The following is a 23,276-nucleotide window of genomic DNA, read 5'->3' on the forward strand; positions in this document are numbered from 1 at the left end:
CACGGTCACAATCACTGTGTTGCCGGCACAAAATTGTCGTTTTATTGGGAAGTGACCCCTTAAACGTGAAGAAATTCATAAATTTTAGTTTTACTTATGACTATATCTATATATAGATATCTATATATATTATATAAGGTAAGTGATTAGGATTAGGTGATTAGTAGGGCAAGTTTTTGCAACTTTATTTACAGCTTCCGGCAGCTTGCTAAATACTCAGGATTTACGTGACCTAGACGTGAGTCTAGCCAGCTGGTGGCCTAGACGTGAGTCTAGCCAGCTGGTGGCCTAGAGTCTAGAGTCTAGTATCTGGTGGCCTAGAGTCTAGAGTCTAGAGTCTGGTGGCCTAGAGTCTAGAGTCTGGTGGCCAGCTGGTGGCCTAGACGTGAGTCTAGCCAGCTGGTGGCCTAAACGTGAGGCTAGCCAGCTGGTGACCTAGACGTGAGGCTAGCCAGCTGGTGGCCTAGACGTGAGTCTAGCCAGCTGGTGGCCTAGACGTGAGTCTAGCCAGCTGGTGGCCTAGACGTGAGTCTAGCCAGCTGGTGGCCTAGCCAGCAATGGTTATCAAACGGTTGTTGGCTCGTCGCTCTGCGGCTCGCTGGTTTGAACCTGCAGCTTGTCTGTCGACGTTCTCCGGTTTTTCCACTGTGCTATGAGTTCCACCCGGCGGCCCTATGCTTTCTGTGCTTAACGTTCAATGCAAATAGATAAAATCGCACTTTTCGCAAATCACTTATGGAAGCGTGATTCCAATTCCGCGTTGGCGGCAGGATTCGAACCTAAGCGGGCAGAGCCCAGCAGATTTCTGGTCTGTCGCCTTAACCACTCGGCCACGACAACTGTGCTTAATGCATAGATGAAATAGTTAAAATACCACATTTCCGAATATCCATATGAAATTGCAAAAGTAATATCGGCGTTGTCGGCAGGATTCGAACCTACGCGGGCTGGGCCCAACAGATTTCGAGTCTGTCGCCTTAACCACTCGGCCACGACAACTGTGATTAATGCATAGATGAAATAGTTAAAATGGCACATTTCCGAATATCCATATGAAATTGCAAAAGTAATATCTGCATTGTCGGCAGGATTCGAACCTACGCGGGCAGGGCCCAACAGATTTAGAGTCTGTCGCCTTAACCACTCGGCCACGACAACTGTGCTTAATGCATAGATGAAATAGATAAAATCGCACTTTTCCGAATATCCATATGAGATTGCAAAAGTAATATCGGCGTTGTCGGCAAGATTCGAACCTACGCGGGCATAGCCTAACAGATTTCAAATCTGTCGCCTTAACCACTCGGCCACGACAACTGTGCTTAATTTGAAATGCAAATAGATAAAATGGCACTTTTCTCGAATCACTAGATAGATTCCACCATGTCGGTGTTTCCGGAATCTTCTCCTGACTTTCAAATCTGACAAGATGAAAATGTAGCTAGCGTAGTCTAGATGAAAATCAAGCTAGCGTAGTCTAGATGAAAATCAAGCTAGCGTAGTCTAGATGAAAATCAAGCAAGCGTAGTCTAAATGAAAATCAAGCTAGCGTAGTCTAAATGAAAATCAAGCTGATTTCGAGACCTAGCTACGCCTACGTCTCTGTAGTGTATTAACTATAAGCTAGTTTCAACTAAATTTTAAGTACAAAAGTAAACTTCTGTTATTTGCTTAAGGGGTCATGTTCCAATTCAAAGAGATAGGCTTTTCAATGCAAAGTACATTAAATCAAGAAGCTACCAACGCAAAACTACATCATAAACCTACCCTGAATTTTGGCTTGCAACAAGACCTAGGTTATGTCTGTCTACAGTCTTAATTTGGACAAAATCCATGTACTCAGTTTTCTATAACAATTGCCTAAACTTTACAACAAGTTTTTAGCTTAACACTTTATGACAAATACTCCAAAAAAACAAAAATTCAAACCCACACAAAATTTACAACTTAGCCTAGACCTGGAACCAGCTGTCGTCAAAGCAACGACGAACTACTCCACATCGACGTCACATGCGCATTGGACCGGAAAATTTTTACTTTTTTTAATATGACGCATTGAGTGCGACACGGTCACAATCACTGTGTTGCCGGCACAAAATTGTCGTTTTATTGGGAAGTGACCCCTTAAACGTGAAGAAATTCATAAATTTTAGTTTTACTTATGACTATATCTATATATAGATATCTATATATATTATATAAGGTAAGTGATTAGGATTAGGATTAGGTGATTAGTAGGGCAAGTTTTTGCAACTTTTGCAACTTTATTTACAGCTTCCGACAGCTTCCTAAATACTCAGGATTTACGTGACCTAGACGTGAGTCTAGCCAGCTGGTGGCCTAGACGTGAGTCTAGCCAGCTGGTGGCCTAGAGTCTCGAGTCTAGAGTCTGGTGGCCTAGAGTCTAGAGGCTAGAGTCTAGAGTCTGGTGGCCTAGAGTCTAGAGTCTGGTGGCCAGCTGGTGGCCTAGACGTGAGTCTAGCCAGCTGGTGGCCTACACGTGAGTCTAGCCAGCTGGTGGCCTAGACGTGAGTCTAGCCAGCTGGTGGCCTAGACGTGAGTCTAGCCAGCTGGTGGCCTAGACGTGAGTCTAGCCAGCTGGTGGCCTAGACGTGAGTCTAGCCAGCTGGTGGCCTAGCCAGCAATGGTCATCAAACGGTTGTTGGCTCGTCGCTCTGCGGCTCGCTGGTTTGAACCTGCAGCTTGTCTGTCGACGTTCTCCGGTTTTTCCACTGTGCTATGAGTTCCACCCGGCGGCCCTATGCTTTCTGTGCTTAAAGTTCAATGCAAATAGATAAAATCGCACTTTTCGCAAATCACTTATGGAAGCGTGATTCCAATTCCGCGTTGGCGGCAGGATTCGAACCCAAGCGGGCAGAGCCCAGCAGATTTCTGGTCTGTCGCCTTAACCACTCGGCCACGACAACTGTGCTTAATGCATAGATGAAATAGTTAAAATACCACATTTCCGAATATCCATATGAAATTGCAAAAGTAATATCGGCGTTGTCGGCAGGATTCGAACCTACGCGGGCATAGCCTAACAGATTTCAAATCTGTCGCCTTAACCACTCGGCCACGACAACTGTGCTTAATTTGAAATGCAAATAGATAAAATGGCACTTTTCTCGAATCACTAGATAGATTCCACCATGTCGGTGTTTCCGGAATCTTCTCCTGACTTTCAAATCTGACAAGATGAAAATGTAGCTAGCGTAGTCTAGATGAAAATCAAGCTAGCGTAGTCTAGATGAAAATCAAGCTAGCGTAGTCTAGATGAAAATCAAGCAAGCGTAGTCTAAATGAAAATCAAGCTAGCGTAGTCTAAATGAAAATCAAGCTGATTTCGAGACCTAGCTACGCCTACGTCTCTGTAGTGTATTAACTATAAGCTAGTTTCAACTAAATTTTAAGTACAAAAGTAAACTTCTGTTATTTGCTTAAGGGGTCATGTTCCAATTCAAAGAGATAGGCTTTTCAATGCAAAGTACATTAAATCAAGAAGCTACCAACGCAAAACTACATCATAAACCTACCCTGAATTTTGGCTTGCAACAAGACCTAGGTTATGTCTGTCTACAGTCTTAATTTGGACAAAATCCATGTACTCAGTTTTCTATAACAATTGCCTAAACTTTACAACAAGTTTTTAGCTTAACACTTTATGACAAATACTCCAAAAAAACAAAAATTCAAACCCACACAAAATTTACAACTTAGCCTAGACCTGGAACCAGCTGTCGTCAAAGCAACGACGAACTACTCCACATCGACGTCACATGCGCATTGGACCGGAAAATTTTTACTTTTTTTAATATGACGCATTGAGTGCGACACGGTCACAATCACTGTGTTGCCGGCACAAAATTGTCGTTTTATTGGGAAGTGACCCCTTAAACGTGAAGAAATTCATAAATTTTAGTTTTACTTATGACTATATCTATATATAGATATCTATATATATTATATAAGGTAAGTGATTAGGATTAGGTGATTAGTAGGGCAAGTTTTTGCAACTTTATTTACAGCTTCCGGCAGCTTGCTAAATACTCAGGATTTACGTGACCTAGACGTGAGTCTAGCCAGCTGGTGGCCTAGACGTGAGTCTAGCCAGCTGGTGGCCTAGAGTCTAGAGTCTAGTATCTGGTGGCCTAGAGTCTAGAGTCTAGAGTCTGGTGGCCTAGAGTCTAGAGTCTGGTGGCCAGCTGGTGGCCTAGACGTGAGTCTAGCCAGCTGGTGGCCTAAACGTGAGTCTAGCCAGCTGGTGGCCTAGACGTGAGTCTAGCCAGCTGGTGGCCTAGACGTGAGGCTAGCCAGCTGGTGACCTAGACGTGAGGCTAGCCAGCTGGTGGCCTAGACGTGAGTCTAGCCAGCTGGTGGCCTAGACGTGAGTCTAGCTAGCTGGTGCCCTAGACGTGAGTCTAGCCAGCTGGTGGCCTAGCCAGCAATGGTTATCAAACGGTTGTTGGCTCGTCGCTCTGCGGCTCGCTGGTTTGAACCTGCAGCTTGTCTGTCGACGTTCTCCGGTTTTTCCACTGTGCTATGAGTTCCACCCGGCGGCCCTATGCTTTCTGTGCTTAACGTTCAATGCAAATAGATAAAATCGCACTTTTCGCAAATCACTTATGGAAGCGTGATTCCAATTCCGCGTTGGCGGCAGGATTCGAACCTAAGCGGGCAGAGCCCAGCAGATTTCTGGTCTGTCGCCTTAACCACTCGGCCACGACAACTGTGCTTAATGCATAGATGAAATAGTTAAAATACCACATTTCCGAATATCCATATGAAATTGCAAAAGTAATATCGGCGTTGTCGGCAGGATTCGAACCTACGCGGGCTGGGCCCAACAGATTTCGAGTCTGTCGCCTTAACCACTCGGCCACGACAACTGTGATTAATGCATAGATGAAATAGTTAAAATGGCACATTTCCGAATATCCATATGAAATTGCAAAAGTAATATCTGCATTGTCGGCAGGATTCGAACCTACGCGGGCAGGGCCCAACAGATTTAGAGTCTGTCGCCTTAACCACTCGGCCACGACAACTGTGCTTAATGCATAGATGAAATAGATAAAATCGCACTTTTCCGAATATCCATATGAGATTGCAAAAGTAATATCGGCGTTGTCGGCAAGATTCGAACCTACGCGGGCATAGCCTAACAGATTTCAAATCTGTCGCCTTAACCACTCGGCCACGACAACTGTGCTTAATTTGAAATGCAAATAGATAAAATGGCACTTTTCTCGAATCACTAGATAGATTCCACCATGTCGGTGTTTCCGGAATCTTCTCCTGACTTTCAAATCTGACAAGATGAAAATGTAGCTAGCGTAGTCTAGATGAAAATCAAGCTAGCGTAGTCTAGATGAAAATCAAGCTAGCGTAGTCTAGATGAAAATCAAGCAAGCGTAGTCTAGATGAAAATCAAGCTAGCGTAGTCTAAATGAAAATCAAGCTGATTTCGAGACCTAGCTACGCCTACGTCTCTGTAGTGTATTAACTATAAGCTAGTTTCAACTAAATTTTAAGTACAAAAGTAAACTTCTGTTATTTGCTTAAGGGGTCATGTTCCAATTCAAAGAGATAGGCTTTTCAATGCAAAGTACATTAAATCAAGAAGCTACCAACGCAAAACTACATCATAAACCTACCCTGAATTTTGGCTTGCAACAAGACCTAGGTTATGTCTGTCTACAGTCTTAATTTGGACAAAATCCATGTACAGTGGGACCTCGTTAATCCGGACCCCGAACAACCGGAATCCCCGCTATCCGACACAAAACTGCCGGGAACGGATTTCTTCCTATGCATTTTACCCCTTTAATCCGGAAACCCCGCTGTCCGACTCCGACACAAAAGTTTTGGAACAAATGTGCTAAATCAATAGCAATAAAATCCGATAAACCGGATTATTAACAGTTAAGCGAAAATGATTCACGATTGTCCTAATACACTATGTACACTGGGTAGTTAGTTGACGAAACAATAGCCGATCATCTACGCATAATAACGTTGCGGTCTTTATTGATTCAAAAGTACAGTATTGCGCTTTGTAAAAAATTTTAGCCGCACAGCTTTTTAGTCATACAGTACTATGAAATACTGTACAGTATTTTAGAAACGAAAAAATAAATTGTTCATCAACAGTAACAAACAACACTTCCGCGGTCGCAAAAAAATACGTACAGTACATCGGTTGAGTGCGGCAATCTATTGAAGACATACTGCTGCAACTCAATCGTGCTATCAGCTTAATATATCGCATTGCGCAAAGATTGGAAACAGGTCAAAGAAAGTTCAAGACTGCTGGTCCCGCCGGAATGCTTCGCCATGCAAGAGCGGTTGTCAAACCGATTTGCGGCCGAATGTTCGTCACTTGGAGAGCATTCGTCTTTAATACAGTGGTTCTGGGGTTCGACACTGGGTCGGATCATACAAAAAATATAATTTTATTTTAGTTGCTGTCCAGCCAGAAAGTCGGTACTTAGAATTGGAGTAAGGTGCACACTGCGTTTTGAACACGGTGCTGCATTTGCAAGATTGATTGATTTTTTACTTTCCGATAATCCGGATACCCCGCTAAACCGACATTTTTTGACGAAACGAAGTGGTCCGGATTAACGAGGTCTCACTGTACTCAGTTTTCTATAACAATTGCCTAAACTTTACAACAAGTTTTTAGCTTAACACTTTATGACAAATACTCCAAAAAAACAAAAATTCAAACCCACACAAAATTTACAACTTAGCCTAGACCTGGAACCAGCTGTCGTCAAAGCAACGACGAACTACTCCACATCGACGTCACATGCGCATTGGACCGGAAAATTTTTACTTTTTTTAATATGACGAATTGAGTGCGACACGGTCACAATCACTGTGTTACCCGGCACAAAATTGTCGTTTTATTGGGAAGTGACCCCTTAAACGTGAAGAAATTCATAAATTTTAGTTTTACTTATGACTATATCTATATATAGATATCTATATATATTATATAAGGTAAGTGATTAGGATTAGGATTAGGTGATTAGTAGGGCAAGTTTTTGCAACTTTTGCAACTTTATTTACAGCTTCCGACAGCTTCCTAAATACTCAGGATTTACGTGACCTAGACGTGAGTCTAGCCAGCTGGTGGCCTAGACGTGAGTCTAGCCAGCTGGTGGCCTAGAGTCTAGAGTCTAGAGTCTGGTGGCCTAGAGTCTAGAGGCTAGAGTCTAGAGTCTGGTGGCCTAGAGTCTAGAGTCTGGTGGCCAGCTGGTGGCCTAGACGTGAGTCTAGCCAGCTGGTGGCCTAAACGTGAGTCTAGCCAGCTGGTGGCCTAGACGTGAGTCTAGCCAGCTGGTGGCCTAGACGTGAGTCTAGCCAGCTGGTGGCCTAGACGTGAGTCTAGCCAGCTGGTGGCCTAGACGTGAGTCTAGCCAGCTGGTGGCCTAGCCAGCAATGGTCATCAAACGGTTGTTGGCTCGTCGCTCTGCGGCTCGCTGGTTTGAACCTGCAGCTTGTCTGTCGACGTTCTCCGGTTTTTCCACTGTGCTATGAGTTCCACCCGGCGGCCCTATGCTTTCTGTGCTTAATGTTCAATGCAAATAGATAAAATCGCACTTTTCGCAAATCACTTATGGAAGCGTGATTCCAATTCCGCGTTGGCGGCAGGATTCGAACCCAAGCGGGCAGAGCCCAGCAGATTTCTGGTCTGTCGCCTTAACCACTCGGCCACGACAACTGTGCTTAATGCATAGATGAAATAGTTAAAATACCACATTTCCGAATATCCATATGAAATTGCAAAAGTAATATCGGCGTTGTCGGCAGGATTCGAACCTACGCGGGCTGGGCCCAACAGATTTCGAGTCTGTCGCCTTAACCACTCGGCCACGACAACTGTGATTAATGCATAGATGAAATAGTTAAAATGGCACATTTCCGAATATCCATATGAAATTGCAAAAGTAATATCTGCATTGTCGGCAGGATTCGAACCTACGCGGGCAGGGCTCAACAGATTTAGAGTCTGTCGCCTTAACCACTCGGCCACGACAACTGTGCTTAATGCATAGATGAAATAGATAAAATCGCACTTTTCCGAATATCCATATGAAATTGCAAAAGTAATATCGGCGTTGTCGGCAAGATTCGAACCTACGCGGGCATAGCCTAACAGATTTCAAATCTGTCGCCTTAACCACTCGGCCACGACAACTGTGCTTAATTTGAAATGCAAATAGATAAAATGGCACTTTTCTCGAATCACTAGATAGATTCCACCATGTCGGTGTTTCCGGAATCTTCTCCTGACTTTCAAATCTGACAAGATGAAAATGTAGCTAGCGTAGTCTAGATGAAAATCAAGCTAGCGTAGTCTAGATGAAAATCAAGCTAGCGTAGTCTAGATGAAAATCAAGCAAGCGTAGTCTAAATGAAAATCAAGCTAGCGTAGTCTAAATGAAAATCAAGCTGATTTCGAGACCTAGCTACGCCTACGTCTCTGTAGTGTATTAACTATAAGCTAGTTTCAACTAAATTTTAAGTACAAAAGTAAACTTCTGTTATTTGCTTAAGGGGTCATGTTCCAATTCAAAGAGATAGGCTTTTCAATGCAAAGTACATTAAATCAAGAAGCTACCAACGCAAAACTACATCATAAACCTACCCTGAATTTTGGCTTGCAACAAGACCTAGGTTATGTCTGTCTACAGTCTTAATTTGGACAAAATCCATGTACAGTGGGACCTCGTTAATCCGGACCCCGAACAACCGGAATCCCCGCTATCCGACACAAAACTGCCGGGAACGGATTTCTTCCTATGCATTTTACCCCTTTAATCCGGAAACCCCGCTGTCCGACTCCGACACAAAAGTTTTGGAACAAATGTGCTAAATCAATAGCAATAAAATCCGATAAACCGGATTATTAACAGTTAAGCGAAAATGATTCACGATTGTCCTAATACACTATGTACACTGGGTAGTTAGTTGACGAAACAATAGCCGATCATCTACGCATAATAACGTTGCGGTCTTTATTGATTCAAAAGTACAGTATTGCGCTTTGTAAAAAATTTTAGCCGCACAGCTTTTTAGTCATACAGTACTATGAAATACTGTACAGTATTTTAGAAACGAAAAAATAAATTGTTCATCAACAGTAACAAACAACACTTCCGCGGTCGCAAAAAAATACGTACAGTACATCGGTTGAGTGCGGCAATCTATTGAAGACATACTGCTGCAACTCAATCGTGCTATCAGCTTAATATATCGCATTGCGCAAAGATTGGAAACAGGTCAAAGAAAGTTCAAGACTGCTGGTCCCGCCGGAATGCTTCGCCATGCAAGAGCGGTTGTCAAACCGATTTGCGGCCGAATGTTCGTCACTTGGAGAGCATTCGTCTTTAATACAGTGGTTCTGGGGTTCGACACTGGGTCGGATCATACAAAAAATATAATTTTATTTTAGTTGCTGTCCAGCCAGAAAGTCGGTACTTAGAATTGGAGTAAGGTGCACACTGCGTTTTGAACACGGTGCTGCATTTGCAAGATTGATTGATTTTTTACTTTCCGATAATCCGGATACCCCGCTAAACCGACATTTTTTGACGAAACGAAGTGGTCCGGATTAACGAGGTCTCACTGTACTCAGTTTTCTATAACAATTGCCTAAACTTTACAACAAGTTTTTAGCTTAACACTTTATGACAAATACTCCAAAAAAACAAAAATTCAAACCCACACAAAATTTACAACTTAGCCTAGACCTGGAACCAGCTGTCGTCAAAGCAACGACGAACTACTCCACATCGACGTCACATGCGCATTGGACCGGAAAATTTTTACTTTTTTTAATATGACGAATTGAGTGCGACACGGTCACAATCACTGTGTTGCCCGGCACAAAATTGTCGTTTTATTGGGAAGTGACCCCTTAAACGTGAAGAAATTCATAAATTTTAGTTTTACTTATGACTATATCTATATATAGATATCTATATATATTATATAAGGTAAGTGATTAGGATTAGGATTAGGTGATTAGTAGGGCAAGTTTTTGCAACTTTTGCAACTTTATTTACAGCTTCCGACAGCTTCCTAAATACTCAGGATTTACGTGACCTAGACGTGAGTCTAGCCAGCTGGTGGCCTAGACGTGAGTCTAGCCAGCTGGTGGCCTAGAGTCTAGAGTCTAGAGTCTGGTGGCCTAGAGTCTAGAGGCTAGAGTCTAGAGTCTGGTGGCCTAGAGTCTAGAGTCTGGTGGCCAGCTGGTGGCCTAGACGTGAGTCTAGCCAGCTGGTGGCCTAAACGTGAGTCTAGCCAGCTGGTGGCCTAGACGTGAGTCTAGCCAGCTGGTGGCCTAGACGTGAGTCTAGCCAGCTGGTGGCCTAGACGTGAGTCTAGCCGGCTGGTGGCCTAGACGTGAGTCTAGCCAGCTGGTGGCCTAGACGTGAGTCTAGCCAGCTGGTGGCCTAGCCAGCAATGGTCATCAAACGGTTGTTGGCTCGTCGCTCTGCGGCTCGCTGGTTTGAACCTGCAGCTTGTCTGTCGACGTTCTCCGGTTTTTCCACTGTGCTATGAGTTCCACCCGGCGGCCCTATGCTTTCTGTGCTTAATGTTCAATGCAAATAGATAAAATCGCACTTTTCGCAAATCACTTATGGAAGCGTGATTCCAATTCCGCGTTGGCGGCAGGATTCGAACCCAAGCGGGCAGAGCCCAGCAGATTTCTGGTCTGTCGCCTTAACCACTCGGCCACGACAACTGTGCTTAATGCATAGATGAAATAGTTAAAATACCACATTTCCGAATATCCATATGAAATTGCAAAAGTAATATCGGCGTTGTCGGCAGGATTCGAACCTACGCGGGCTGGGCCCAACAGATTTCGAGTCTGTCGCCTTAACCACTCGGCCACGACAACTGTGATTAATGCATAGATGAAATAGTTAAAATGGCACATTTCCGAATATCCATATGAAATTGCAAAAGTAATATCTGCATTGTCGGCAGGATTCGAACCTACGCGGGCAGGGCTCAACAGATTTAGAGTCTGTCGCCTTAACCACTCGGCCACGACAACTGTGCTTAATGCATAGATGAAATAGATAAAATCGCACTTTTCCGAATATCCATATGAAATTGCAAAAGTAATATCGGCGTTGTCGGCAAGATTCGAACCTACGCGGGCATAGCCTAACAGATTTCAAATCTGTCGCCTTAACCACTCGGCCACGACAACTGTGCTTAATTTGAAATGCAAATAGATAAAATGGCACTTTTCTCGAATCACTAGATAGATTCCACCATGTCGGTGTTTCCGGAATCTTCTCCTGACTTTCAAATCTGACAAGATGAAAATGTAGCTAGCGTAGTCTAGATGAAAATCAAGCTAGCGTAGTCTAGATGAAAATCAAGCTAGCGTAGTCTAGATGAAAATCAAGCAAGCGTAGTCTAAATGAAAATCAAGCTAGCGTAGTCTAAATGAAAATCAAGCTGATTTCGAGACCTAGCTACGCCTACGTCTCTGTAGTGTATTAACTATAAGCTAGTTTCAACTAAATTTTAGGTACAAAAGTAAACTTCTGTTATTTGCTTAAGGGGTCATGTTCCAATTCAAAGAGATAGGCTTTTCAATGCAAAGTACATTAAATCAAGAAGCTACCAACGCAAAACTACATCATAAACCTACCCTGAATTTTGGCTTGCAACAAGACCTAGGTTATGTCTGTCTACAGTCTTAATTTGGACAAAATCCATGTACTCAGTTTTCTATAACAATTGCCTAAACTTTACAACAAGTTTTTAGCTTAACACTTTATGACAAATACTCCAAAAAAACAAAAATTCAAACCCACACAAAATTTACAACTTAGCCTAGACCTGGAACCAGCTGTCGTCAAAGCAACGACGAACTACTCCACATCGACGTCACATGCGCATTGGACCGGAAAATTTTTACTTTTTTTAATATGACGCATTGAGTGCGACACGGTCACAATCACTGTGTTGCCGGCACAAAATTGTCGTTTTATTGGGAAGTGACCCCTTAAACGTGAAGAAATTCATAAATTTTAGTTTTACTTATGAATATATCTATATATAGATATCTATATATATTATATAAGGTAAGTGATTAGGATTAGGTGATTAGTAGGGCAAGTTTTTGCAACTTTATTTACAGCTTCCGGCAGCTTGCTAAATACTCAGGATTTACGTGACCTAGACGTGAGTCTAGCCAGCTGGTGGCCTAGACGTGAGTCTAGCCAGCTGGTGGCCTAGAGTCTAGAGTCTAGTATCTGGTGGCCTAGAGTCTAGAGTCTAGAGTCTGGTGGCCTAGAGTCTAGAGTCTGGTGGCCAGCTGGTGGCCTAGACGTGAGTCTAGCCAGCTGGTGGCCTAAACGTGAGTCTAGCCAGCTGGTGGCCTAGACGTGAGTCTAGCCAGCTGGTGGCCTAGACGTGAGGCTAGCCAGCTGGTGACCTAGACGTGAGGCTAGCCAGCTGGTGGCCTAGACGTGAGTCTAGCCAGCTGGTGGCCTAGACGTGAGTCTAGCCAGCTGGTGGCCTAGACGTGAGTCTAGCCAGCTGGTGGCCTAGCCAGCAATGGTTATCAAACGGTTGTTGGCTCGTCGCTCTGCGGCTCGCTGGTTTGAACCTGCAGCTTGTCTGTCGTCGTTCTCCGGTTTTTCCACTGTGCTATGAGTTCCACCCGGCGGCCCTATGCTTTCTGTGCTTAACGTTCAATGCAAATAGATAAAATCGCACTTTTCGCAAATCACTTATGGAAGCGTGATTCCAATTCCGCGTTGGCGGCAGGATTTGAACCTAAGCGGGCAGAGCCCAGCAGATTTCTGGTCTGTCGCCTTAACCACTCGGCCACGACAACTGTGATTAATGCATAGATGAAATAGTTAAAATGGCACATTTCCGAATATCCATATGAAATTGCAAAAGTAATATCTGCATTGTCGGCAGGATTCGAACCTACGCGGGCAGGGCTCAACAGATTTAGAGTCTGTCGCCTTAACCACTCGGCCACGACAACTGTGCTTAATGCATAGATGAAATAGATAAAATCGCACTTTTCCGAATATCCATATGAAATTGCAAAAGTAATATCGGCGTTGTCGGCAAGATTCGAACCTACGCGGGCATAGCCTAACAGATTTCAAATCTGTCGCCTTAACCACTCGGCCACGACAACTGTGCTTAATTTGAAATGCAAATAGATAAAATGGCACTTTTCTCGAATCACTAGATAGATTCCACCATGTCGGTGTTTCCGGAATCTTCTCCTGACTTTCAAATCTGACAAGATGAAAATGTAGCTAGCGTAGTCTAGATGAAAATCAAGCTAGCGTAGTCTAGATGAAAATCAAGCTAGCGTAGTCTAGATGAAAATCAAGCAAGCGTAGTCTAAATGAAAATCAAGCTAGCGTAGTCTAAATGAAAATCAAGCTGATTTCGAGACCTAGCTACGCCTACGTCTCTGTAGTGTATTAACTATAAGCTAGTTTCAACTAAATTTTAAGTACAAAAGTAAACTTCTGTTATTTGCTTAAGGGGTCATGTTCCAATTCAAAGAGATAGGCTTTTCAATGCAAAGTACATTAAATCAAGAAGCTACCAACGCAAAACTACATCATAAACCTACCCTGAATTTTGGCTTGCAACAAGACCTAGGTTATGTCTGTCTACAGTCTTAATTTGGACAAAATCCATGTACAGTGGGACCTCGTTAATCCGGACCCCGAACAACCGGAATCCCCGCTATCCGACACAAAACTGCCGGGAACGGATTTCTTCCTATGCATTTTACCCCTTTAATCCGGAAACCCCGCTGTCCGACTCCGACACAAAAGTTTTGGAACAAATGTGCTAAATCAATAGCAATAAAATCCGATAAACCGGATTATTAACAGTTAAGCGAAAATGATTCACGATTGTCCTAATACACTATGTACACTGGGTAGTTAGTTGACGAAACAATAGCCGATCATCTACGCATAATAACGTTGCGGTCTTTATTGATTCAAAAGTACAGTATTGCGCTTTGTAAAAAATTTTAGCCGCACAGCTTTTTAGTCATACAGTACTATGAAATACTGTACAGTATTTTAGAAACGAAAAAATAAATTGTTCATCAACAGTAACAAACAACACTTCCGCGGTCGCAAAAAAATACGTACAGTACATCGGTTGAGTGCGGCAATCTATTGAAGACATACTGCTGCAACTCAATCGTGCTATCAGCTTAATATATCGCATTGCGCAAAGATTGGAAACAGGTCAAAGAAAGTTCAAGACTGCTGGTCCCGCCGGAATGCTTCGCCATGCAAGAGCGGTTGTCAAACCGATTTGCGGCCGAATGTTCGTCACTTGGAGAGCATTCGTCTTTAATACAGTGGTTCTGGGGTTCGACACTGGGTCGGATCATACAAAAAATATAATTTTATTTTAGTTGCTGTCCAGCCAGAAAGTCGGTACTTAGAATTGGAGTAAGGTGCACACTGCGTTTTGAACACGGTGCTGCATTTGCAAGATTGATTGATTTTTTACTTTCCGATAATCCGGATACCCCGCTAAACCGACATTTTTTGACGAAACGAAGTGGTCCGGATTAACGAGGTCTCACTGTACTCAGTTTTCTATAACAATTGCCTAAACTTTACAACAAGTTTTTAGCTTAACACTTTATGACAAATACTCCAAAAAAACAAAAATTCAAACCCACACAAAATTTACAACTTAGCCTAGACCTGGAACCAGCTGTCGTCAAAGCAACGACGAACTACTCCACATCGACGTCACATGCGCATTGGACCGGAAAATTTTTACTTTTTTTTAATATGACGAATTGAGTGCGACACGGTCACAATCACTGTGTTGCCCGGCACAAAATTGTCGTTTTATTGGGAAGTGACCCCTTAAACGTGAAGAAATTCATAAATTTTAGTTTTACTTATGACTATATCTATATATAGATATCTATATATATTATATAAGGTAAGTGATTAGGATTAGGATTAGGTGATTAGTAGGGCAAGTTTTTGCAACTTTTGCAACTTTATTTACAGCTTCCGACAGCTTCCTAAATACTCAGGATTTACGTGACCTAGACGTGAGTCTAGCCAGCTGGTGGCCTAGACGTGAGTCTAGCCAGCTGGTGGCCTAGAGTCTAGAGTCTAGAGTCTGGTGGCCTAGAGTCTAGAGGCTAGAGTCTAGAGTCTGGTGGCCTAGAGTCTAGAGTCTGGTGGCCAGCTGGTGGCCTAGACGTGAGTCTAGCCAGCTGGTGGCCTAAACGTGAGTCTAGCCAGCTGGTGGCCTAGACGTGAGTCTAGCCAGCTGGTGGCCTAGACGTGAGTCTAGCCAGCTGGTGGCCTAGACGTGAGTCTAGCCAGCTGGTGGCCTAGCCAGCAATGGTCATCAAACGGTTGTTGGCTCGTCGCTCTGCGGCTCGCTGGTTTGAACCTGCAGCTTGTCTGTCGACGTTCTCCGGTTTTTCCACTGTGCTATGAGTTCCACCCGGCGGCCCTATGCTTTCTGTGCTTAATGTTCAATGCAAATAGATAAAATCGCACTTTTCGCAAATCACTTATGGAAGCGTGATTCCAATTCCGCGTTGGCGGCAGGATTCGAACCCAAGCGGGCAGAGCCCAGCAGATTTCTGGTCTGTCGCCTTAACCACTCGGCCACGACAACTGTGCTTAATGCATAGATGAAATAGTTAAAATACCACATTTCCGAATATCCATATGAAATTGCAAAAGTAATATCGGCGTTGTCGGCAGGATTCGAACCTACGCGGGCTGGGCCCAACAGATTTCGAGTCTGTCGCCTTAACCACTCGGCCACGACAACTGTGATTAATGCATAGATGAAATAGTTAAAATGGCACATTTCCGAATATCCATATGAAATTGCAAAAGTAATATCTGCATTGTCGGCAGGATTCGAACCTACGCGGGCAGGGCCCAACAGATTTAGAGTCTGTCGCCTTAACCACTCGGCCACGACAACTGTGCTTAATGCATAGATGAAATAGATAAAATCGCACTTTTCCGAATATCCATATGAAATTGCAAAAGTAATATCGGCGTTGTCGGCAAGATTCGAACCTACGCGGGCATAGCCTAACAGATTTCAAATCTGTCGCCTTAACCACTCGGCCACGACAACTGTGCTTAATTTGAAATGCAAATAGATAAAATGGCACTTTTCTCGAATCACTAGATAGATTCCACCATGTCGGTGTTTCCGGAATCTTCTCCTGACTTTCAAATCTGACAAGATGAAAATGTAGCTAGCGTAGTCTAGATGAAAATCAAGCTAGCGTAGTCTAGATGAAAATCAAGCTAGCGTAGTCTAGATGAAAATCAAGCAAGCGTAGTCTAAATGAAAATCAAGCTAGCGTAGTCTAAATGAAAATCAAGCTGATTTCGAGACCTAGCTACGCCTACGTCTCTGTAGTGTATTAACTATAAGCTAGTTTCAACTAAATTTTAAGTACAAAAGTAAACTTCTGTTATTTGCTTAAGGGGTCATGTTCCAATTCAAAGAGATAGGCTTTTCAATGCAAAGTACATTAAATCAAGAAGCTACCAACGCAAAACTACATCATAAACCTACCCTGAATTTTGGCTTGCAACAAGACCTAGGTTATGTCTGTCTACAGTCTTAATTTGGACAAAATCCATGTACAGTGGGACCTCGTTAATCCGGACCCCGAACAACCGGAATCCCCGCTATCCGACACAAAACTGCCGGGAACGGATTTCTTCCTATGCATTTTACCCCTTTAATCCGGAAACCCCGCTGTCCGACTCCGACACAAAAGTTTTGGAACAAATGTGCTAAATCAATAGCAATAAAATCCGATAAACCGGATTATTAACAGTTAAGCGAAAATGATTCACGATTGTCCTAATACACTATGTACACTGGGTAGTTAGTTGACGAAACAATAGCCGATCATCTACGCATAATAACGTTGCGGTCTTTATTGATTCAAAAGTACAGTATTGCGCTTTGTAAAAAATTTTAGCCGCACAGCTTTTTAGTCATACAGTACTATGAAATACTGTACAGTATTTTAGAAACGAAAAAATAAATTGTTCATCAACAGTAACAAACAACACTTCCGCGGTCGCAAAAAAATACGTACAGTACATCGGTTGAGTGCGGCAATCTATTGAAGACATACTGCTGCAACTCAATCGTGCTATCAGCTTAATATATCGCATTGCGCAAAGATTGGAAACAGGTCAAAGAAAGTTCAAGACTGCTGGTCCCGCCGGAATGCTTCGCCATGCAAGAGCGGTTGTCAAACCGATTTGCGGCCGAATGTTCGTCACTTGGAGAGCATTCGTCTTTAATACAGTGGTTCTGGGGTTCGACACTGGGTCGGATCATACAAAAAATATAATTTTATTTTAGTTGCTGTCCAGCCAGAAAGTCGGTACTTAGAATTGGAGTAAGGTGCACACTGCGTTTTGAACACGGTGCTGCATTTGCAAGATTGATTGATTTTTTACTTTCCGATAATCCGGATACCCCGCTAAACCGACATTTTTTGACGAAACGAAGTGGTCCGGATTAACGAGGTCTCACTGTACTCAGTTTTCTATAACAATTGCCTAAACTTTACAACAAGTTTTTAGCTTAACACTTTATGACAAATACTCCAAAAAAACAAAAATTCAAACCCACACAAAATTTACAACTTAGCCTAGACCTGGAACCAGCTGTCGTCAAAGCAACGACGAACTACTCCACATCGACGTCACATGCGCATTGGACCGGAAAATTTTTACTTTTTTTTAATATGACGAATTGAGTGCGACACGGTCACAATCACTGTGTTGCCCGGCACAAAATTGTCGTTTTATTGGGAAGTGACCCCTTAAACGTGAAGAAATTCATAAATTTTAGTTTTACTTATGACTATATCTATATATAGATATCTATATATATTATATAAGGTAAGTGATTAGGATTAGGATTAGGTGATTAGTAGGGCAAGTTTTTGCAACTTTTGCAACTTTATTTACAGCTTCCGACAGCTTCCTAAATACTCAGGATTTACGTGACCTAGACGTGAGTCTAGCCAGCTGGTGGCCTAGACGTGAGTCTAGCCAGCTGGTGGCCTAGAGTCTAGAGTCTAGAGTCTGGTGGCCTAGAGTCTAGAGGCTAGAGTCTAGAGTCTGGTGGCCTAGAGTCTAGAGTCTGGTGGCCAGCTGGTGGCCTAGACGTGAGTCTAGCCAGCTGGTGGCCTAAACGTGAGTCTAGCCAGCTGGTGGCCTAGACGTGAGTCTAGCCAGCTGGTGGCCTAGACGTGAGTCTAGCCAGCTGGTGGCCTAGACGTGAGTCTAGCCAGCTGGTGGCCTAGACGTGAGTCTAGCCAGCTGGTGGCCTAGACGTGAGTCTAGCCAGCTGGTGGCCTAGCCAGCAATGGTCATCAAACGGTTGTTGGCTCGTCGCTCTGCGGCTCGCTGGTTTGAACCTGCAGCTTGTCTGTCGACGTTCTCCGGTTTTTCCACTGTGCTATGAGTTCCACCCGGCGGCCCTATGCTTTCTGTGCTTAATGTTCAATGCAAATAGATAAAATCGCACTTTTCGCAAATCACTTATGGAAGCGTGATTCCAATTCCGCGTTGGCGGCAGGATTCGAACCCAAGCGGGCAGAGCCCAGCAGATTTCTGGTCTGTCGCCTTAACCACTCGGCCACGACAACTGTGCTTAATGCATAGATGAAATAGTTAAAATACCACATTTCCGAATATCCATATGAAATTGCAAAAGTAATATCGGCGTTGTCGGCAGGATTCGAACCTACGCGGGCTGGGCCCAACAGATTTCGAGTCTGTCGCCTTAACCACTCGGCCACGACAACTGTGATTAATGCATAGATGAAATAGTTAAAATGGCACATTTCCGAATATCCATATGAAATTGCAAAAGTAATATCTGCATTGTCGGCAGGATTCGAACCTACGCGGGCAGGGCCCAACAGATTTAGAGTCTGTCGCCTTAACCACTCGGCCACGACAACTGTGCTTAATGCATAGATGAAATAGATAAAATCGCACTTTTCCGAATATCCATATGAAATTGCAAAAGTAATATCGGCGTTGTCGGCAAGATTCGAACCTACGCGGGCATAGCCTAACAGATTTCAAATCTGTCGCCTTAACCACTCGGCCACGACAACTGTGCTTAATTTGAAATGCAAATAGATAAAATGGCACTTTTCTCGAATCACTAGATAGATTCCACCATGTCGGTGTTTCCGGAATCTTCTCCTGACTTTCAAATCTGACAAGATGAAAATGTAGCTAGCGTAGTCTAGATGAAAATCAAGCTAGCGTAGTCTAGATGAAAATCAAGCTAGCGTAGTCTAGATGAAAATCAAGCAAGCGTAGTCTAAATGAAAATCAAGCTAGCGTAGTCTAAATGAAAATCAAGCTGATTTCGAGACCTAGCTACGCCTACGTCTCTGTAGTGTATTAACTATAAGCTAGTTTCAACTAAATTTTAAGTACAAAAGTAAACTTCTGTTATTTGCTTAAGGGGTCATGTTCCAATTCAAAGAGATAGGCTTTTCAATGCAAAGTACATTAAATCAAGAAGCTACCAACGCAAAACTACATCATAAACCTACCCTGAATTTTGGCTTGCAACAAGACCTAGGTTATGTCTGTCTACAGTCTTAATTTGGACAAAATCCATGTACAGTGGGACCTCGTTAATCCGGACCCCGAACAACCGGAATCCCCGCTATCCGACACAAAACTGCCGGGAACGGATTTCTTCCTATGCATTTTACCCCTTTAATCCGGAAACCCCGCTGTCCGACTCCGACACAAAAGTTTTGGAACAAATGTGCTAAATCAATAGCAATAAAATCCGATAAACCGGATTATTAACAGTTAAGCGAAAATGATTCACGATTGTCCTAATACACTATGTACACTGGGTAGTTAGTTGACGAAACAATAGCCGATCATCTACGCATAATAACGTTGCGGTCTTTATTGATTCAAAAGTACAGTATTGCGCTTTGTAAAAAATTTTAGCCGCACAGCTTTTTAGTCATACAGTACTATGAAATACTGTACAGTATTTTAGAAACGAAAAAATAAATTGTTCATCAACAGTAACAAACAACACTTCCGCGGTCGCAAAAAAATACGTACAGTACATCGGTTGAGTGCGGCAATCTATTGAAGACATACTGCTGCAACTCAATCGTGCTATCAGCTTAATATATCGCATTGCGCAAAGATTGGAAACAGGTCAAAGAAAGTTCAAGACTGCTGGTCCCGCCGGAATGCTTCGCCATGCAAGAGCGGTTGTCAAACCGATTTGCGGCCGAATGTTCGTCACTTGGAGAGCATTCGTCTTTAATACAGTGGTTCTGGGGTTCGACACTGGGTCGGATCATACAAAAAATATAATTTTATTTTAGTTGCTGTCCAGCCAGAAAGTCGGTACTTAGAATTGGAGTAAGGTGCACACTGCGTTTTGAACACGGTGCTGCATTTGCAAGATTGATTGATTTTTTACTTTCCGATAATCCGGATACCCCGCTAAACCGACATTTTTTGACGAAACGAAGTGGTCCGGATTAACGAGGTCTCACTGTACTCAGTTTTCTATAACAATTGCCTAAACTTTACAACAAGTTTTTAGCTTAACACTTTATGACAAATACTCCAAAAAAACAAAAATTCAAACCCACACAAAATTTACAACTTAGCCTAGACCTGGAACCAGCTGTCGTCAAAGCAACGACGAACTACTCCACATCGACGTCACATGCGCATTGGACCGGAAAATTTTTACTTTTTTTTAATATGACGAATTGAGTGCGACACGGTCACAATCACTGTGTTGCCCGGCACAAAATTGTCGTTTTATTGGGAAGTGACCCCTTAAACGTGAAGAAATTCATAAATTTTAGTTTTACTTATGACTATATCTATATATAGATATCTATATATATTATATAAGGTAAGTGATTAGGATTAGGATTAGGTGATTAGTAGGGCAAGTTTTTGCAACTTTTGCAACTTTATTTACAGCTTCCGACAGCTTCCTAAATACTCAGGATTTACGTGACCTAGACGTGAGTCTAGCCAGCTGGTGGCCTAGACGTGAGTCTAGCCAGCTGGTGGCCTAGAGTCTAGAGTCTAGAGTCTGGTGGCCTAGAGTCTAGAGGCTAGAGTCTAGAGTCTGGTGGCCTAGAGTCTAGAGTCTGGTGGCCAGCTGGTGGCCTAGACGTGAGTCTAGCCAGCTGGTGGCCTAAACGTGAGTCTAGCCAGCTGGTGGCCTAGACGTGAGTCTAGCCAGCTGGTGGCCTAGACGTGAGTCTAGCCAGCTGGTGGCCTAGACGTGAGTCTAGCCAGCTGGTGGCCTAGACGTGAGTCTAGCCAGCTGGTGGCCTAGACGTGAGTCTAGCCAGCTGGTGGCCTAGCCAGCAATGGTCATCAAACGGTTGTTGGCTCGTCGCTCTGCGGCTCGCTGGTTTGAACCTGCAGCTTGTCTGTCGACGTTCTCCGGTTTTTCCACTGTGCTATGAGTTCCACCCGGCGGCCCTATGCTTTCTGTGCTTAATGTTCAATGCAAATAGATAAAATCGCACTTTTCGCAAATCACTTATGGAAGCGTGATTCCAATTCCGCGTTGGCGGCAGGATTCGAACCCAAGCGGGCAGAGCCCAGCAGATTTCTGGTCTGTCGCCTTAACCACTCGGCCACGACAACTGTGCTTAATGCATAGATGAAATAGTTAAAATACCACATTTCCGAATATCCATATGAAATTGCAAAAGTAATATCGGCGTTGTCGGCAGGATTCGAACCTACGCGGGCTGGGCCCAACAGATTTCGAGTCTGTCGCCTTAACCACTCGGCCACGACAACTGTGATTAATGCATAGATGAAATAGTTAAAATGGCACATTTCCGAATATCCATATGAAATTGCAAAAGTAATATCTGCATTGTCGGCAGGATTCGAACCTACGCGGGCAGGGCCCAACAGATTTAGAGTCTGTCGCCTTAACCACTCGGCCACGACAACTGTGCTTAATGCATAGATGAAATAGATAAAATCGCACTTTTCCGAATATCCATATGAAATTGCAAAAGTAATATCGGCGTTGTCGGCAAGATTCGAACCTACGCGGGCATAGCCTAACAGATTTCAAATCTGTCGCCTTAACCACTCGGCCACGACAACTGTGCTTAATTTGAAATGCAAATAGATAAAATGGCACTTTTCTCGAATCACTAGATAGATTCCACCATGTCGGTGTTTCCGGAATCTTCTCCTGACTTTCAAATCTGACAAGATGAAAATGTAGCTAGCGTAGTCTAGATGAAAATCAAGCTAGCGTAGTCTAGATGAAAATCAAGCTAGCGTAGTCTAGATGAAAATCAAGCAAGCGTAGTCTAAATGAAAATCAAGCTAGCGTAGTCTAAATGAAAATCAAGCTGATTTCGAGACCTAGCTACGCCTACGTCTCTGTAGTGTATTAACTATAAGCTAGTTTCAACTAAATTTTAAGTACAAAAGTAAACTTCTGTTATTTGCTTAAGGGGTCATGTTCCAATTCAAAGAGATAGGCTTTTCAATGCAAAGTACATTAAATCAAGAAGCTACCAACGCAAAACTACATCATAAACCTACCCTGAATTTTGGCTTGCAACAAGACCTAGGTTATGTCTGTCTACAGTCTTAATTTGGACAAAATCCATGTACTCAGTTTTCTATAACAATTGCCTAAACTTTACAACAAGTTTTTAGCTTAACACTTTATGACAAATACTCCAAAAAAACAAAAATTCAAACCCACACAAAATTTACAACTTAGCCTAGACCTGGAACCAGCTGTCGTCAAAGCAACGACGAACTACTCCACATCGACGTCACATGCGCATTGGACCGGAAAATTTTTACTTTTTTTAATATGACGCATTGAGTGCGACACGGTCACAATCACTGTGTTGCCGGCACAAAATTGTCGTTTTATTGGGAAGTGACCCCTTAAAATAGCTTGAAACGCATTGATATTTGCAACAACATTAGAAATGCGACATATTTTTTATGTTTTGGGATGAAATTACAGTTATTAGTTCGGTTAAGGGAAGGATGTGATGTATGAGCCGGATTTTTTTTAAATGTCATAGTTATTTATTCCTAAGCTGAATTTAGAAATTTTTAATATGATTTGGAACGTTACCTGAAATACTGTCTATGACTCTTTGTGGAAGTTAT

General features: G+C 43.1%; 8 non-coding genes across 8 annotated transcripts; all 8 read right to left on the minus strand.

Annotated features, from left to right (window-relative positions):
* Positions 1–917: 917 nt before the first annotated feature.
* On the minus strand, positions 918–999 carry Trnas-cga (transfer RNA serine (anticodon CGA)). Its single transcript has one exon. It is a non-coding gene; the product is annotated as a tRNA-Ser (tRNA).
* Positions 1,000–3,004: 2,005 nt separating this feature from the next.
* Positions 3,005–3,086, minus strand: Trnas-uga (transfer RNA serine (anticodon UGA)). Its single transcript has one exon. It is a non-coding gene; the product is annotated as a tRNA-Ser (tRNA).
* Positions 3,087–4,807: 1,721 nt separating this feature from the next.
* Positions 4,808–4,889, minus strand: Trnas-cga (transfer RNA serine (anticodon CGA)). The gene has a single exon. It is a non-coding gene; the product is annotated as a tRNA-Ser (tRNA).
* Positions 4,890–7,809: 2,920 nt separating this feature from the next.
* Positions 7,810–7,891, minus strand: Trnas-cga (transfer RNA serine (anticodon CGA)). Its single transcript has one exon. It is a non-coding gene; the product is annotated as a tRNA-Ser (tRNA).
* Positions 7,892–10,839: 2,948 nt separating this feature from the next.
* On the minus strand, positions 10,840–10,921 carry Trnas-cga (transfer RNA serine (anticodon CGA)). The gene has a single exon. It is a non-coding gene; the product is annotated as a tRNA-Ser (tRNA).
* Positions 10,922–15,776: 4,855 nt separating this feature from the next.
* On the minus strand, positions 15,777–15,858 carry Trnas-cga (transfer RNA serine (anticodon CGA)). Its single transcript has one exon. It is a non-coding gene; the product is annotated as a tRNA-Ser (tRNA).
* A 2,949-nt stretch (positions 15,859–18,807) lies between these two features.
* Trnas-cga (transfer RNA serine (anticodon CGA)) lies at positions 18,808–18,889 on the minus strand. Its single transcript has one exon. It is a non-coding gene; the product is annotated as a tRNA-Ser (tRNA).
* Positions 18,890–21,838: 2,949 nt separating this feature from the next.
* Trnas-cga (transfer RNA serine (anticodon CGA)) lies at positions 21,839–21,920 on the minus strand. The gene has a single exon. It is a non-coding gene; the product is annotated as a tRNA-Ser (tRNA).
* Positions 21,921–23,276: the final 1,356 nt, after the last annotated feature.

Source organism: Clavelina lepadiformis, chromosome 8 (genome assembly GCF_947623445.1).
Source record: "Clavelina lepadiformis chromosome 8, kaClaLepa1.1, whole genome shotgun sequence".
Taxonomy (NCBI): Eukaryota; Metazoa; Chordata; class Ascidiacea; order Aplousobranchia; family Clavelinidae; genus Clavelina; species Clavelina lepadiformis.